The sequence below is a fragment of the Pogoniulus pusillus genome, chromosome 7 (genome assembly GCF_015220805.1).
Source record: "Pogoniulus pusillus isolate bPogPus1 chromosome 7, bPogPus1.pri, whole genome shotgun sequence".
NCBI lineage: Eukaryota > Metazoa > Chordata > Aves > Piciformes > Lybiidae > Pogoniulus > Pogoniulus pusillus.
In genome coordinates, this window is record NC_087270.1 from 22,590,341 (window position 1) to 22,606,175 (window position 15,835).

General features: G+C 42.2%; 1 long non-coding RNA gene across 1 annotated transcript in view; it reads left to right on the plus strand.

Moving 5' to 3' along the window:
• Nucleotides 1-1,409: 1,409 nt before the first annotated feature.
• Nucleotides 1,410-15,835, plus strand: part of LOC135176827 (uncharacterized) — a 78,668-nt gene continuing 64,242 nt past the window's right edge. Inside the window, exons 1-2 of the long non-coding RNA XR_010302835.1 lie at nt 1,410-1,489; nt 1,605-1,721. This is a non-coding gene — a long non-coding RNA (uncharacterized LOC135176827). The remainder of the gene's footprint in view (nt 1,490-1,604; nt 1,722-15,835) is intronic.

Sequence of the window (15,835 nt, forward strand, 5' to 3'; positions counted from 1 at the left end):
GAAAGACAGCACACTCACAAACTTTACTTTCATGATGAAACAGAACAACACAAGTAGCCTCTGTTCTGGATCATCTCTGGAGATCCCTTTCAAATCCTGCCGATCCGTGATTCTGTGATTCTCTTCTGCATTGCTCACTCAGTGCCTGTGTAATGTGGAGATGTGGAGACACTGCTTTAGTTTGGATGCTCATTGCTTTTGGAGCTATGAAGCAGTAAAGGGCTAATAAAATGATATCACTGGAATTGCCTCTGCTAACTTAAAGATTCAATTTTGTCTACTGGGGTTTTCTGGGGTTCATAAATTTAGTCAAAGCTTTGGTATCTTTGGAAAACTTAATGTCACAGAGCGTTTATGACTAACCTGGTGTCTGGATCCCAGGAGTCTCAAGTAATAAGAGCAAATTTCACTGTTGTGTGCTATATTTAGGTATTTTTCTCAGCATTGTTGGGGCCCTTGTGCAGAGAGAAATAGCTCTTTGCCAGAACCAGTTGAAATTTGCAGCGGCAAAATCTTTTCCCATGATGTGTGTGATATGTTCTCAACATTAAAAATGCATATGGTAAAAAGTGGGTGATTTTGATTAAATTTCTGACTATTTGATGGGAAAGTTTAAAGCATAGCACTTTTTTTTTTTTTTTTTCTTGAGCTAATACCTCACTTATATCACTGGAGAGGTTTGTTGTGCAGACCACCACAAGGTTTTTATGGGGCTTAAAAGCAGTTTATATTGCGCTACAACTTCAAATATAATTATGCTAGCTCAGAAAATATGCTAGCTCAGAAAATGCTTCACAGACATAAAACTCCATGTGTCAGCCTAGAGTTTCAATGTCTGATGTGCAAGAAGGACGGGCTGCTTCAGCAAGACTTTTCAACCCCCTGCTCTGAAAGCTGACTCACATCCAGGTTGCAAATGCTCTGTGGTCTGTTGTGACCTTTTCAACTTTCCTAATCAAATTGACAAGAGCCAACTTGCTGAATATAATTTCCACAAAGTGGAAGCCTTAAAATAGCTGTTTTTTGTTTGTTTGTTTTAAAACACTGTGGCACAAGTTATTGTAACTCCTTTCTCCCCTTGATGAGCTGTGCTCTCCTGCAGGGTCTGGCAGTTCTCCCAGATCCATGGGGCAGCCTCTGGCGGAGGTGGAAGACTGGGCTGTGTGGCTTGAGGGAAATGTGGGGTTGCTCAGATTGTCTGGGGGAACGAAGGACCACCCAGTTTGAGGAAAGCTATGGCCCAGGCTGCTGCTGTGTGCGGGGCAGTGGCTGTCCCACCAGGGTGACAGGTGTAGTCTCTTCATCCATTATTGGTGGGGCCACGTGGCTGGGAGTCCCAGGTGAGGCCCATCAGCAAGCAAGGCTCATAAGTGCCTTGGTAAGAGTTTTCCTTGGTCTCATTCTTTTTGGGGAAGTTTAGTTTATATTTAAAAGAAATGAACAAGCATGTTTTTTTTTTTCGGAAAGAACTTTTGTTGGTGTGTTGGAGGTAGGAAAGCTTGGTTTTGAGCCCTGCTCTAGGGGGTATTTGAAGCTTGATGTGATAATATTGTTATTAACTGTATCACTTGAAATAAGTCAGAACAATGTCCTTCTACATGTAGGTGATTTGCCATGATAGACCATGTGCACGGAGAAGAAGCAAGGAATGAAGTCTCCGTGGGTCTGTGGAGGGACTGTGATCTTCTGTCTCCTCTCTGGGTGTCCTTCTGGCCTGCAAAGTAAGTGGTGATTCTGTGTCTTCTTTGTATCTGACTTTTCATCAATGGAAATATCTGTGTCAAGTGAAATAGTGTTTTTTCTGAACTCTGGATTCTGTTGGCCCAATGAGATATAAATTAAACCAAATCAAGTTTCCTTCAGCTTGAACGGAAGTTGGTAGGTTTTTTTGTTTGTTTGTTTTCATTTAGCTGCCAAATTGAAAAGAAATTATTCATACAGTGCTAGCTGACAGTTTGTTGGAGAAATAGTCTTCTGAGAAATGTAGAAGCTTGTTTTGTAGAAGATCTGTTGTTTGTTCTGTGGAAGACAAAATGCTTCACCCCAAATCGACTGAAAACCATAGAAAGTTTGCACTAATTTAATAGGCAAACCCCATAACATTATCTCTGCAGGTGCAGCTACCTGTGCTACCTGCTGAGCTCACCTTGCTGATCTAAATGCCCAGGCTCAAATGCTATTGAAAGTGCAATGATGTCATTAAAACATAAGATTTTCCATTTCTGTGTTATAAACTACCTTAAAGTTTTCAACAAAATTGCTCCTTCAGTTTCTACTGTGTCATACTTGAGGTGGTGCAGCTTGGTGTTGTAGAAAATGCAGACCCAAGGCGTTTTGGGGTTTGGTTTGTTTTTCTGTCTGTTTAAACCATGGTTGTTAATACTGAATAAAACTATTGTAGCTAAAACTCTTTGAGAAAAGCCTGTCCAGCAACCAAAGTGTAGGAAAAAAAGCTCTTCTTTGGTTGAGAATTGTTATCAAACTAAAAGTAGAAGCCTGTCTAATGCAGCTGATCTTTCTGATGGTTGTATTTTGATCCAGAGAACAAGATAAAGTATGAAGCAGCTGCAGAAAAAGGCACATGTGGAAAAAATTTCTTTCAGGGTTGAATTTACTTCCAGTTTAACTTTTGACTAAGAACTCCCTTTGCTAATAGTGTTCTTTCAGTAGGACTGTAACCATAGTATGTTTTGGTGTGAACAAGGCTAGTTGATCTTGTCTCTGACCAACCTGTAGATAAACTTGATTTTGGTGTAGTGCCCCAGTGCTGGAGGCAATTACCACAGAAGAGTTCTCTGGTGCTGTTGAAAACTCAAGAAATACCTTTGTTTCTGCTGACTCTGACTGCATTTGTGAAGTAGGAAACATTTCATCTTCCCATCCCCACTAATGAAATGAACTCTACTAACAGTCTGCAAGGAGCTGTTTTCCTGAAAGGTTATTGAAGCCACGGAGAGAAAAAACCTAAACCCTGTAACTGTACTTAATGATTTGTTTTGGCACTATGAAGGTGTTGCCCTTAGTCACTTGAAAGAAGCACCTTTCTAGGAAGAACTGGTAGCATGAGAAATTACTTAGGGGGCAGAAAGGAATCTTAGGAATTGGAGTAGAGACACCAGGGGCTGCTGCTGGAGGTATGAAGATATGAAAGCTGGATAGGTTTGAGTTTCTCTAAGCTATGAAGAATAGAATTGAGAAAGAAGGAAAAAGGCATCTTAGTGTGAAGATTATTCCCAGAAATGTTGTTTTCCCTGTAAACACTAAAACTTTCTTGATTCTGTGCGAGATGCATCTTCACTCATGGAATAGAAGAATAGCAGGCTAGGGTCAGGTTCTTCTGAATCTCTGAGGAGATGCTCATGGTGAGGTTTTTAGAGCTCAGGTAGTGAAATAAGAAAGAGACTTCCAAAAGAAAGAACAACAGACTTTTTACACAAACTTCTGCATGAGATAAGCCCACTTGAGCAAACCAGAGGTGACAAGGAGTTCTTAGTTCCTCCTTTGACCTTTGCTGCAATAGTTTCCCATTCTGGATGAAACAAAACTCTAACTCCCTTCTCAGCTCTTTCTGAGAAAACAAGAAATGGACCAAAATCCCAGTGTTGAGCCTTCTAACAGTTTTGCTGTTGAAGTACCCTGAATGGCTTGCAGTGCTCTTTTCAAGCTGCTCTGTGAGTATTTTTCTTCCCCAATCCCTTTCTTCTTTTTCTTGTGCCTGTTTCCAGCTGAGCTCCATTGTGTTGTCGCTGGAGGCTTTGGCTGATCACTACTCATACTTACCCAGCTGTTACAGTAGAAGAGCTTAGTTAACTCCTACTTCTTGTGTTGCCCATGGACCTCTGTAGCGTCTTGTCGGAGACCTACCTGCCTGTAGTTTCTTCATGCAGGCAGTAGGTTGTAATTCAGTACGTGTTGCTGAGTGGTTGTAGCTGATGGTAGCAAAAGCAAACCAGTTGCTGTGTGTTTATGTGTGTGAGTACAGACTTTATTAAACCTAGCTGCTTTAGAAATAGTGCAGATTCATATTATATTAAACTCTTCCAGTAACTGGTCTCCTGGAACAGTGTACTTATTCCTGTAATAAGGTTTTAGATTTGCACTTTAATATAAAGTTCTCCTTGTAAATAGTTGATAAAAAGTCAATAATTAAGAAGTGCTACAGGTATTAACAGCCTGGTTTGAAGCATGGACTCTATACAGCTGTCTAATGACTTAGAAACCATTTGTTTAGATACACCTCACGTCTGGATAACTTTGTTTTGGAATTACTCACTTTCCACTATGTTTCACTAAACTGGCATGTTGGTATAGTGCCATGATGGAAAAATGATGAAGGTGGACAATTGAAATAGAAAGCTTTTTTAAAAAATAATTGTTTATGGCTTTTGTTGTAACTTCAAGTTGATCTGTTGGATGGTAGGAGAGCCCTGCAGGGGGACCTGGACAGGCTGGATAGGTGGGCAGAGGCCAACGGGATGACATTTAACAAGGCCAAGTGCAGGGTTCTGCACTTTGGACACAATAACCCCAAGCAGCACTAAAGACTGGGGACTGAGTGGCTGGAAAGCAGCCAGGAAGAAAGGGACCTGGGGGTGCTGATAGATAGTAGGCTGAAGATGAGCCAGCAGTGTGCCCAGGTGGCCAAGAGAGCCAATGGCATCCTGGCCTGCATCAGCAACAATATGTCCAGTAGGACAAGGAAGGTTATTCTTCCCCTGTACTCAGCACTGGTCAGGCCACACCTTGAGTACTGTGTCCAGTTCTGGGCCCCTCAATTCAAGAGAGATGTTGAGGTGCTGGAACGTGTCCAGAGAAGGGCAACAAAGCTGGTGAGGGGCCTGGAACACAAACCCTATGAGGAGAGACTGAGGGATCTGGGCTTGTTTAGCCTGGAGAAGAGGAGACTCGGGGGGGGGGGGGGGCCTCATTGCTCTCTACAACTACCTGAAGGGAGATTGTATCCAGGTGGGGGGTGGCCTCTTCTCCCAGGCAACCAGCAACAGAACAAGGGGACACAGTCTCAAATTGTGCCGGGGAAAGTATAGGCTGGATGTTAGGAGGAAGCTCTTCAAAGAAAGAGTGATTGGCATTGGAATGGGCTGCCCAGGGAGGTGTTGGAGTCACCATCCCTGGAGGTGTTCAAGAAAAGACTGGATGAGGCACTCAGTGTCATGGTCTAGTTGACTGGATAGGGCTGGGGGATAGGTTGGCCTGAATGATCTTGGAGGTCTCTTCCACCCTGGTTGATTCTATGATTCTATGAAACTGACCCCTGCACTGAGTGATCTGAACTTTCTCACCCAGTTTGTCTATCGCTGTTAGTGCAGTATAACATTTCCAAGGGTAAAAACATGCTTGTACCTTAGCATGTTGTATGTATTTTAAGGGTTAAACACTGTTAAAGAGCTTTGCATTTTGGGGTCATTAAGAGAGGGGAATATGCTTATCAGATCTGAGGTGTGCTGTTTCCTCAAGTGGTGCCATTGCTCCATGGATCTGGAAGGGAGGACTTGTGTAAGGAGTCACACACAGCTGCCTCAGGTTATGTGCTTGCTGCATGGACTGAGACTGGATGTTGAGACCAGCAAATGCTAAGTGGGGAAATTTTGCTACTCCCTCAGACAGTAATTGTCTTCAATCTCCATGTTTTACAGTCTTAACTAATGATCCCTAGGATGGACTTCTCCCCAACCTCATTAACTAATTAAACAATCCAAAATAAAGAGTTATTCAGGCTGCAAAAATATTGCTGAGAGGGCCTTTAGTGCAAATATTAGCATTTCTGCAGAACCGATAATCATTAAAAAACAAAAGCATGATGCCCCAGACAGTCCTGTCTTTATGGTTTCAATATGCTCTGCTGCTAGGTGTTAGCATATTTTATGCAGTGCCCCCTTCCCAAGTGTGCAGGTCTCTGGCCCCTCCTGGACATCACACTTTGCTACTTGCTTTTGTTCTTTTCTCCATGTCAGATCCTGCAGTGAGGAGTTTGGTAAAAGATACTGAGTTGATGGAGTGTGTGCAGAGATAGGCAATAAAGCTGATGAAGGCTCTAGAAAACAGGTCTTGTGAGGAGTGGCTGTGGAAATAGTAGTTGTTTGGTGTTGCCAGGAGTTTCCCCAGGCTGTTAAACCATAGAATTGTTTCAGTTGGAAAAAGCTCAAAGATGCAGTCCGACTGTAAACCTAAGGCTACCATAGCGCAGTGTGCCATGTCCATACACTTCTTGAGTACTTCCAGGGATGGTTACTCTAACTATCTCACAATGGTGAGAACATGAATACATTACTAATGGTACACAGCATTTTGATGGTGGTGTAGCAAGCAGCTGATTCAAATCTTTCAGATGGACTAAATCCCAAATGAAGTTCATGCACAAATGCAGGTTTTATCCTCCCTAGAGCTGGCAACAGCTGTCTGTAAATCTCTTTCAGTTGGGGTCAGACACCACTTAAGAATAATTTTGAGTGATTTAAATGAGTTTGGGACAGATAAGCTCAAAGTTGGAATAATTAATGTGAATGTGGACAGATAAACATGGGGAGAATGACCCGAATTGCAAAATTCTGAATTGAGGGGGGTCTGTCATAGTTTTGCTTTGTTCAGGCTGAATTATAGAATCATTTCAGTTGGAAAAGACCTTTAAGATTGTCAAGTCCCACCATTATCTACTTCTGCCAAGTCTAGTGCTGATCTGTGTCCCTCAGCACCACATCCCTGTGCCTTTTAAACCCCTTCAGGGATATGAGTTCAACCATCTTCCTGGGAAATCTGCTCCAGTCTTTGAACTTTCAGTCCAGAAGTTTCTTCAAATAACCAATCTGAATCTCCTCTGGTGCAACTTGAGGTTGTTTCACTTGTTCATAAAGAGACCAATGCCCAACTCCCTACAAACCCCTTTTGGGAAGGTGTAGAGAGCAAGGTCTTTCCTTATCTTTGGAAAAGCAGCACTATCCAGCATCTTTGTGGAACACAACAAATTTAAGGCAACTGTCAAGAAAAAGTGGTTATTTAAAGCGCTGAAATGCTTGCCTTAAGCAAAGGAAGTTGACTATGATTCGCAATAATGTCTGCATCTAATCTTATTAGGGTGGCTGAAAGATATGGGCCAGCCTTGCTTCTCAACAGACATTGGTGTGATCAGTGGAGTAAGGGAAGGAGAATTAGTCCTCTTCAACCCCTTACATACAAAGATCATAGAATTGTTTGGATTGGGATTCCTAAGATACTTGAGTCCAATTGTTGACCTAACACCACCATGACCATTAAACCGTGTCCCACAGCACCATGTCTACGTGCTTTTTTTTAACACCAAATGTGTAGACATGGCACTAGTTCTCCTTCCCTCAGTGGAGCACTCTATACAGGTGCCCTGCCTGTACCTTGCCTGTACCTTGCCTGTACCTACTGGTGTAGGTTATTAGCCTCTTGAAGGGTCCCTAGACAAATTGTGGATGAAACTAGTGCACCCAAATACTCTACCATTCCTGGAATTCAGTGACCAGAATTATTTTTCATGGAAATGAGACTAGTTTTGTGCTTTATAGGTGACAATTGCCTTCTTAGGAAGGGAAGTGGATTTAGGGTGTGTTTTTGGTACTTTATTTCTCACCATCTTTCCTTCACTGCAAATTTGCATGAAACACTAAACAAGGATTGGACTGCTCAATGCCACAAAGTGATCATACTGAGCCAGGCTCAATTGTTTCTAATGGTGCATTCAATGTCAGGCATTGGCAGATCACTATGAAGGATTATAAGAAGCAAGCATAAATCCTCGACTGTATGTCCCCAGAAAGTCATAGAACCATTTCCGTTGGAAAAGACATTGAAGATCATCAACTTCAACCATTACCTAAATTAATTCAGACCTGACAGAAATCACAACTTTGTTTTGATCAGATATCTCTTTTTATACAACTGCTTTATTGTCAGAGGGAGGTTCTGAGGAGAATATTGAGGGCAGCTCTGTAAATGTTCAGATCACAAAGGCTGTTGCATTGTCAGAAATGACTCCAGAACTGGGGTCAGATGTTTAGCAGTGTAAATTCTAGTGATTCCACTGACTGGAGAAAGCTATGCTGATCTCTTTGGATCTTGTAACTTCTATGTTGCTAAAGATTATCTAAGTTTTCTGTTACTCCTTGGTGGATTTTATGGTGATATTTTCACAATTATGCAGATCACTAAGGTAAGCTCCTATCTGATAAGGCCTTCTAATTGGTATTGAACTGTGTATTTCCCTGTGGCCTTTCTCATGGGGCAGTGAGGTCCACACTTATTAATAAGTGGTTGTATTATTCCAAAGGGGTGCAAACATTCTCAAATACTTTATTCTTCCATGGTGTTCTTAGAACTCTGTCTCCATTTCTTGACCCTTCTTTGAGTGAAGATCCATGCCAAAGATGGTGCATGTTCTGTGAACTGCCTTGCAGTCTGTACTCCCATTTGGGCTGTGTGCTGGAGAGAGTTTCAGTCTTCAAGACTGCTAGATCATTTCACCAGGAGTTTTACGGGGTTCACGGGGTTGCCTTGTACCCCCCAGCCACAAACTGTCAAGTAGAACTAATTTTTGTGAAGAGAGAGAGCTCAGCAAAACACGAGGCCATTAAAATTAGTGGTGAAGGTAGCTTACTGAAAACCATCTTTCTGCTCCCTGTTGATAGAGGACTACACCATACTGTAATTGTTTTCCATCCTTTGTCTAGATGGTTTTGCAAAGACTCAATCAGTAGCCTTTTCCTTTGGGAGATTATTCCACAGCCTAATATCCCCACTTTTGCTAAATGTTTCCAGATAGCTCTTTTGCCCCAAACCTTGTGCTCAGTTTCATCCCATCACTTCCTGTTATACTTCTTTGAGCCAGCTGACATAAAATCTTTCCTGTTCACAGGAGAAAAAAAAGTGAAACAACCTTTTCTCCTATGGGAGGAAGAATCCAAGACTTGACTTCAGATGAAGCTTTTCCTTTTCTAGTATCTAAGGAAATGTCTTTCTTGCCCTCCCCTTTCTGACAAGAGATGAGAGGTGTTAATAACTGGAGGTTCTTCACACAAACGCCTTGAATAATCTGTCTTCTGATTATTTTAAAACTGTATCATTAAGTTGTTATGGAATAATAATGAGCACATCCTGGAAGGCACCATAATATGTCTTCAACCTTATTCTTTTGCCAGGTTAAACTCTCTCTGTGTCAGTCCTGCAATAGAAGTCCTTGAACACTACCTTGGTTTTGGTGGTCAGTGATCTTTTATTTTTTTATTCCCTGAGAGCAGCTGCAGCTGAATGTCTGAACAAGCTTTGTGTGAATTCAATCCTACCCTCTTTGTAGTATTCAGGGAGGATTGTCATGTGTCAGTTTGCTGTGCCAGGGGAGAGGTGTTAAGCATTTGTTTTGGACACAGATATTTCAATCTAGGATTCATGTGGTGTCAAAATGGAGAAAGTAACTATGATTTCAGATTTGTGTTGTTGCTGGAATGGATTGGATGTTAGGAAGAATTTCTTTACTGAAAGAGTGATCAGGCTGTCCAGGGAGATGGTGTAGTCATTTTCCCTGGAGGTGTTCAAGAAATATGTGGATGTGGAACTCTGGGATATGGTTTAATGGCCATGGTGGTCTGGGGTTGAAGGTTGGTCTTGGGTTGAAGGTTGGTCTTGAGGATCTTAGAGCTCTCTTCCAACCAAACCAGTTCTATTCTGTGATTGGATGCTGTCATTTTTGTTCCCTTCTCCAGGCAACCACAAATTAATAAAGCTGCTGCTGTTCTTGAAGCTGAGAGAAGTCTTCTGAGGCAGGAGCTGTTCTCTGTGTGTGTGTGTGACTAGTTTTAAGTATAGATGCTTGTTTTGTTTTAAATATAGATATTTGTTTTTCACTTAATTATTGGCAAACCTCTATAAGAGAGCAGAGATCTATTGATCAAGGCATCTTTAGGGAACAGCCTATATATCTGAGATCACATGGGATAGCTTTGTGGTGTGTATTTGTGTTGTTTTCTCTTTCCTCTCCAGAACTTTTTTGCATTTTACATAACAGTGACTCTCAATACAATACTGACTGCTGTTACAATCAGAGTTGGGTTTAATTCTTCATTCGTTAGACAGATATCAGAGTGTCTTTGAAAGAATGGAAATAGGCAAGAGGACCTTTTCAGGCCCTAGTTGAGAAAGTTTTAGCTCTGTGTGGCGGTACTGTGTGTGTTGTGTTGTCATGCAGCTTTCAAGCTGAAGGTAAAAGCAGAATGTCTGAGTACTTACCTCTCCCCACCAAACAGAACATCTAGGGAAAATGACCACCTGTGGGGAAAGCTGCTTTGGGAAAGCAGAAGTAGGATGGAGAGCAACATGGTCAGATTAAGTTTTTTGACTTATGAGGAGTGTCTGGGGGAGCTGGGGTACTTTGGTCTAGAGAAAAGAAGGCTGAGGAAAGACCCTGTTGCTTTCTACAACTACCTGAAGGGAAGCTGGAGCAAGGAGAGGGGCAGCTTCTTCCTCTCAATAACAAGCAACAGGACTAGAGGAAATGGCAAGCTGCACTGGGGAAGTTTTAGGCTGGATGTTAGGAAATATTTTGTCATTGAAAGGGTTATCAAACATTGGAATGGTCTGCCCAGGGTGATGGAGTCCCCATCCCTGGGGGTGTTCAAGCAGTGTGTGGACCTGGTGCTTAGGAATACGGTAACAAATGTTCACCCTTCAGTGCTAGGTTGAGGGTTAGACTGAAAGATAACTTTGAGGTGTCTTCCAACCAGATACATTCTGTGATTCTGAGGTAGGTGCAGTTGTTAGGTGAGAAAATGGTGTTGTCTTGAATTGCTTGGCACCAGCCTTATCTCGAAAGCAGATGTCTAAGGCAGACTAGCAAGTAAGTCAAGCATGCCATACTGGCCAGCATCCTCTTTCCCCTGCTCATCCTTGATGTTTCCTGTGCTAGACTTTGATGCCAGCTAGCTATGCATGGATATTCTCCAGCCCTGGCAGTCCTAAGGGCCTTCACCTGGCTCCCTGAGGTAAGGCCAATGAGCAGATCTGCACTCAAATCCCAGAAGATGGGATTGGGCTGTGGAAGTAACCATCATTTTTTCACCTGTTTTGAGCATCTGGCTTCAGGCTGGCCGTGCTGTAGGACAGTCTCTGAGATCAGGAAGTTTTGCAGCCTCCAGGTGCTGGAAGCTTTGAAAGCGCAAAGCAGCTTTCTGCTGCTGGATTTGGGTATTATTGGGGTGGTGTAGCAGCTGGGCAGTGGCTTTGCAAGCATCAGTGTGGGAATAAATCATGTAAATGGATCAGATGAAGGGAGCAGGTCTTAGGTGCAGCTCTCTGCAAATAGGTGTCACACTTTGACTAAAGAGTGGTGAGGAATTACTTCCACCTTTTTACTCTCTGTAAACTCTGCTTTTTGTAGAGTATGGTTTGAACCTAACAACTTTGACTTAACTCAGTACTGAGGACTTTTATTGCCTCCAATTTCACCTCTCTTTCTCCTTTCTGTGCGTCTCCCTTTATAATGTAAGAGTCAGTAGAAACAGTTTCCTGGATGAAGACTATGTCCACTTTTTATATTTAATCATCCTTGGAGCTTTTATTTTGCTAAAGGACTAAAGTGACAGCCTTTAGAGAATAATTATATGAAACACCATGTGTGAGCAAAGTGTGAAATGTCTCCAGTACGAACCAAAGCTATAGATATTTTTATTAAATATTAATGCCATGCATTTATGAAGGGTTTGCCAAGCAGATGTTAAGCTGGTCTTTGTGGTAATTTAATTGAGCAAGGAACATTTCCTGCCATTTTTATCAATGTCAGGCTTTACATGACATTTTTAACTAAAAATATAAGACAGAAATAGAGAGAGAGAAATAATTAATAAGTTTCCATTCATGACTATCTGTTAATATTTCTCTTTAGAGGATTTAAAGTTTCTCCTGAATGTTTTTCTTGGAGGTCGATACGAATCTGAGCTAACCTAGACTGTGCAAATTCTTCCACAGGGCCTCTATCTGGAGTCTGGCCTGCTCCTGCTAATTCAATTCTTACTTTCCTGTTTGTAACAAAAATGTTGATGATAACAAAAGCCAACCTGAAATTATTCTGAAGACTATTTGGGGCTCTGAATTCAGCTGTGGATAGAGCTCTTCTTTCCTCCTCAGAGCACTGCTTGGTGCTTAAATGTCACAGCAGGATCTTCCTGCACAAAAATGATAGATGGATTAAGCCTACTGACATTACACCCTTGCAAAGTGCAACGTCTTAACAAGATTTGGCATCATAAAACATTTGATTATATACAACTCATCAGGCAAAAATAAATAAGGTAAATAAAACAAAAAGGCAAAGGTCTGTAAGTCAGGTGGAACATAATGAACCCATTCATGAAATATCACTGAAGGCCCCCCTCTCACAAGTATGACATTATTTACATGGAAAAAGCATGCTCACACTTCTGCCTTGTGTGTGTTGTTTTAAATTTATGAAGTAGGATTGGTGGGTTTTTTTTTGCCCCAGGCATAAGTGGACTCCTCTCAGTTATGTTCCCTAGAGACAATGTCTGCCTCTTTGCCCTGCGGGCAAATGATTGCAGTGGTTAAGGTGACCAATTCCCCTTTGCCCCATGGGTGAATGATTGCTGTGGTTAAGGTGACCAATTCTAGCTCTAAGAGAAGGAGGAAAAAAATAGATCATAATAAATCAAAGCGTGGTAAGGCTGAGATGAAATGAAAAATCACCAGCTTGGTTTGTGGGTTTGACCTGCCTGCTTATAATGGCACAGGCTTCCCATAAGCTCTGGGAACTTCTGTAGGCACTTCTGAAATAGGTTACATCTGTATTAAAGCCCCAGAATGATGCTCTCCACTTGCTCTGCCTGTACTCTGCCCTTGCCATGAAGGAGGTGTGGCAGATAGTTGTGATCCATAAGCTGCATCTGAGAGGGTTCTGCCTAAGGCAAAGGAGGTGCCTCCAAATTACCAAATGTCAGTAGATGGAAGTGACCTTGAAAGATCATCTAGTTCAACCCCTTTGCCAGAGCAGTATCACCTATGCCTGCTGACCTCTAAAATGGGAGATTGAAGATTTGGTCTAGCAAAGCATTTCATGCTCATTCCTGATTTCTGGTTAAATCCTACAGAGAAGAACAAGGAAAACCCATTAGTGAGAGCACAGATAGCTGAGGAGGAAGGCTTATCTTCTGTTACCTTCTGAAAACGAGACTTTTTTACAAGTTTAAGGGTAAAACACTACACACATCACCTTCTTTTGGTGTCCACAGTGCTTGCTAACATTCTGTGCGGACAAGTACATGATTGCTTACAAGGAGAGACAATTCAGAGAATGGTTGAGGTGGAATGGACCTTCAAGACCAAGTTTCAAATCCCTCTGCCATGGGCAGGGACACCTTTTACTGGACCAGGTTGCCCAAGGCCCTGTCCAACGTGGCATCAAATGCCTTCAGGAAGGGAGCATCCACAACCTCCCTGCACAACCTGTTCCAGTGTCTCACCACCCTTATTGTTAAGAATATCTTCCTAATCTCCAGTCTAAATGTACTTTCTTCCAGTTCAAGTACATTCCCATTAATCCCCATCTTCTTGGTCCTCCTCTGGACCTGTTCCAAAAGTTTGATATCCTTGTGTTGGGGGCACCAGAACTGGATGCAGTACTTAACGTGGGGTCTCACAAGAGCCAAGCAGAGGAGGAGAATCGTGCTGATCACAGGAGAGGGAAGGTAATTTTGCTAACTCCTACTACTTACTGCTGATGCAGAAATGCAGCAAATGTTGTCTGCCAATACCTTGTTTATTGAAGTTTGTACCAAAGACAGATGTTGTTCAGACTCCTGTGTTATGCACATGCACAGAAACCTGGACTCTGCCATATTTCTTGTGGAATAAACCGAAAACATCATTTTCATGTGCGACATGTGCTCGGGGGTAAAATACCGCTTTATTCTCTCTGCTCTGTGTGAGGGAGAGTTTATTTTACATGTTCTGCATGGCATTAAGTTTCCAGTGACTTGTTCTACTAGATTGCTTTGGAATCAATATGTCTGGTTGACAGGATGAGAAAGCTGTTTATCAGTACTGGAAGCAGGCCTGAGGCCTGATCAAAGTCTTTCTTAATTATTATTTTGAAATTAGGAGAAAGCTTGGTACTTATTTGAGGTTGGTTATCGTCTGCTTACCTGTTTTGCCCCTCACTTGAAGAGACAACAGATTGCTGAGCTATGTGCTTGACAAGCATGAAAACAATATGATACCACCCAAATGTCTGACCTTCTGCTAAGCAGCAAGTGACAGAATTACTCCCCAAACTCTACCATGAGTTTTGAGTTTCTCTGTCGTGCCTGGCATCTTTCCAGCTTCTCTCTCATCTTTTTTTAATACCACTTGGCCATATTCATTTGCAGTGTCTGCAGAAAATACTCTTCAAGAGGTTGTGACACTACAGGAATGTTTTGTATTCTGTATGAGCCTGTACACCAGGAGGAAACAGGAAACCAAAGAAGGTGCAGGCAGAGCTGCTGTCTGTTGCAAATATCTAGTGACCTTTTTGCAAGACAAAAATTCATCTTGTAGTTTTAATCTTGGATTTTGGAGGTAATCAGCAACTATATTTCCCAGCAGGCTTTCTGCTCCAAGATCCCAACTGTGATTTATTGTAGCTAAGGCTGAGTCAGCATCCTTCATTCACTCTATTACAAAATGGTGGGAATTGGAATGGACCCTGAAGATCACCTACTCCACCCCAGTGCCAATGCAGGTATGTCTAGGTCAGTTTATCCAGGATTGCAATGTCCAGGTGGATTTTGAAACTCTCTAGAGGAGATTTCACAACCTCCCTGGGCAGCCTGGTCCAGCACTCCATCATCCCCAAAGTAAAGACATTTTCCAGTGGTATTGTAGCTTAAATGGGTTTAAAGTTACAAGAAGGTGGTCCATCACTGTCTCTTCTAATCTTGCTGATCTAGAACTAGAGGTTCTGTTAGTTCTGAAAGCTTTTCTCTTCCCATTAGCAGCAGGGTTGTGTCAGTAGCAGGTAGAACTCCACAACTCCACACTTGATGTAGCTTGTCACTTCTCTCTTTAAATATTCCTACCAGAATGGAAATGGCTTGGAGTATGCCATTTACCCACCTGAACACGTTATTGTCTGACCTGCCCCATGTTTGCAGGGAATTTTGTCTCTGGAAATTCTTGCCATCCTCTGCCATTCTCTGATTCTGTACAATGCTTCCTGGGGTTTGATGCAGCCGTTGGGGGATTTGGGATTCTTGGGCAAGAGGTAAAAATAAGGGGAAAAGGAAGTAAAACATGATATATTTCCCTGTTTTTCTTATTTTTCTGATCTATAACAAACTCCTGAAGAATCTTCAGGCATCTGCATCTCACTTGATCTTGCCAATCACTTGCATAAAGAGGAGTTCTTACTTACTAGAAAGGAGTTCAGGCCTTCTGTCCAACCACTAATATCTTGCCCAAAAAGTGAAAGCTAGGAGTGATTGGTTTATGTGCTGGTGTTTTTTTCCGTTAGGACAACATATGGTGCATTGGCAGTGTTTAGAGTTTATACTCCTCAGCCAATGGGCACGCAGCTCCAATTACCTTTAATGAGAATTCCTCACAAAGGGGGGCCTAGAGGCCACCTAGTGAAGCTCTGGGGTTTTGTAGTTGTGTGTTAAAAGCTTAGTTCAGGCTCCCAGCTCCAGTGTATCTTGCCATAGGTATCTTGACTGGTAACTATATACTGTACATCTTGCTTAGGAGATCATCTGGCAGGGGAGATGGGTCAAGCTGCTTGGCCAGAGGTCTGAGTCTGACTCAGAAAATTATTATC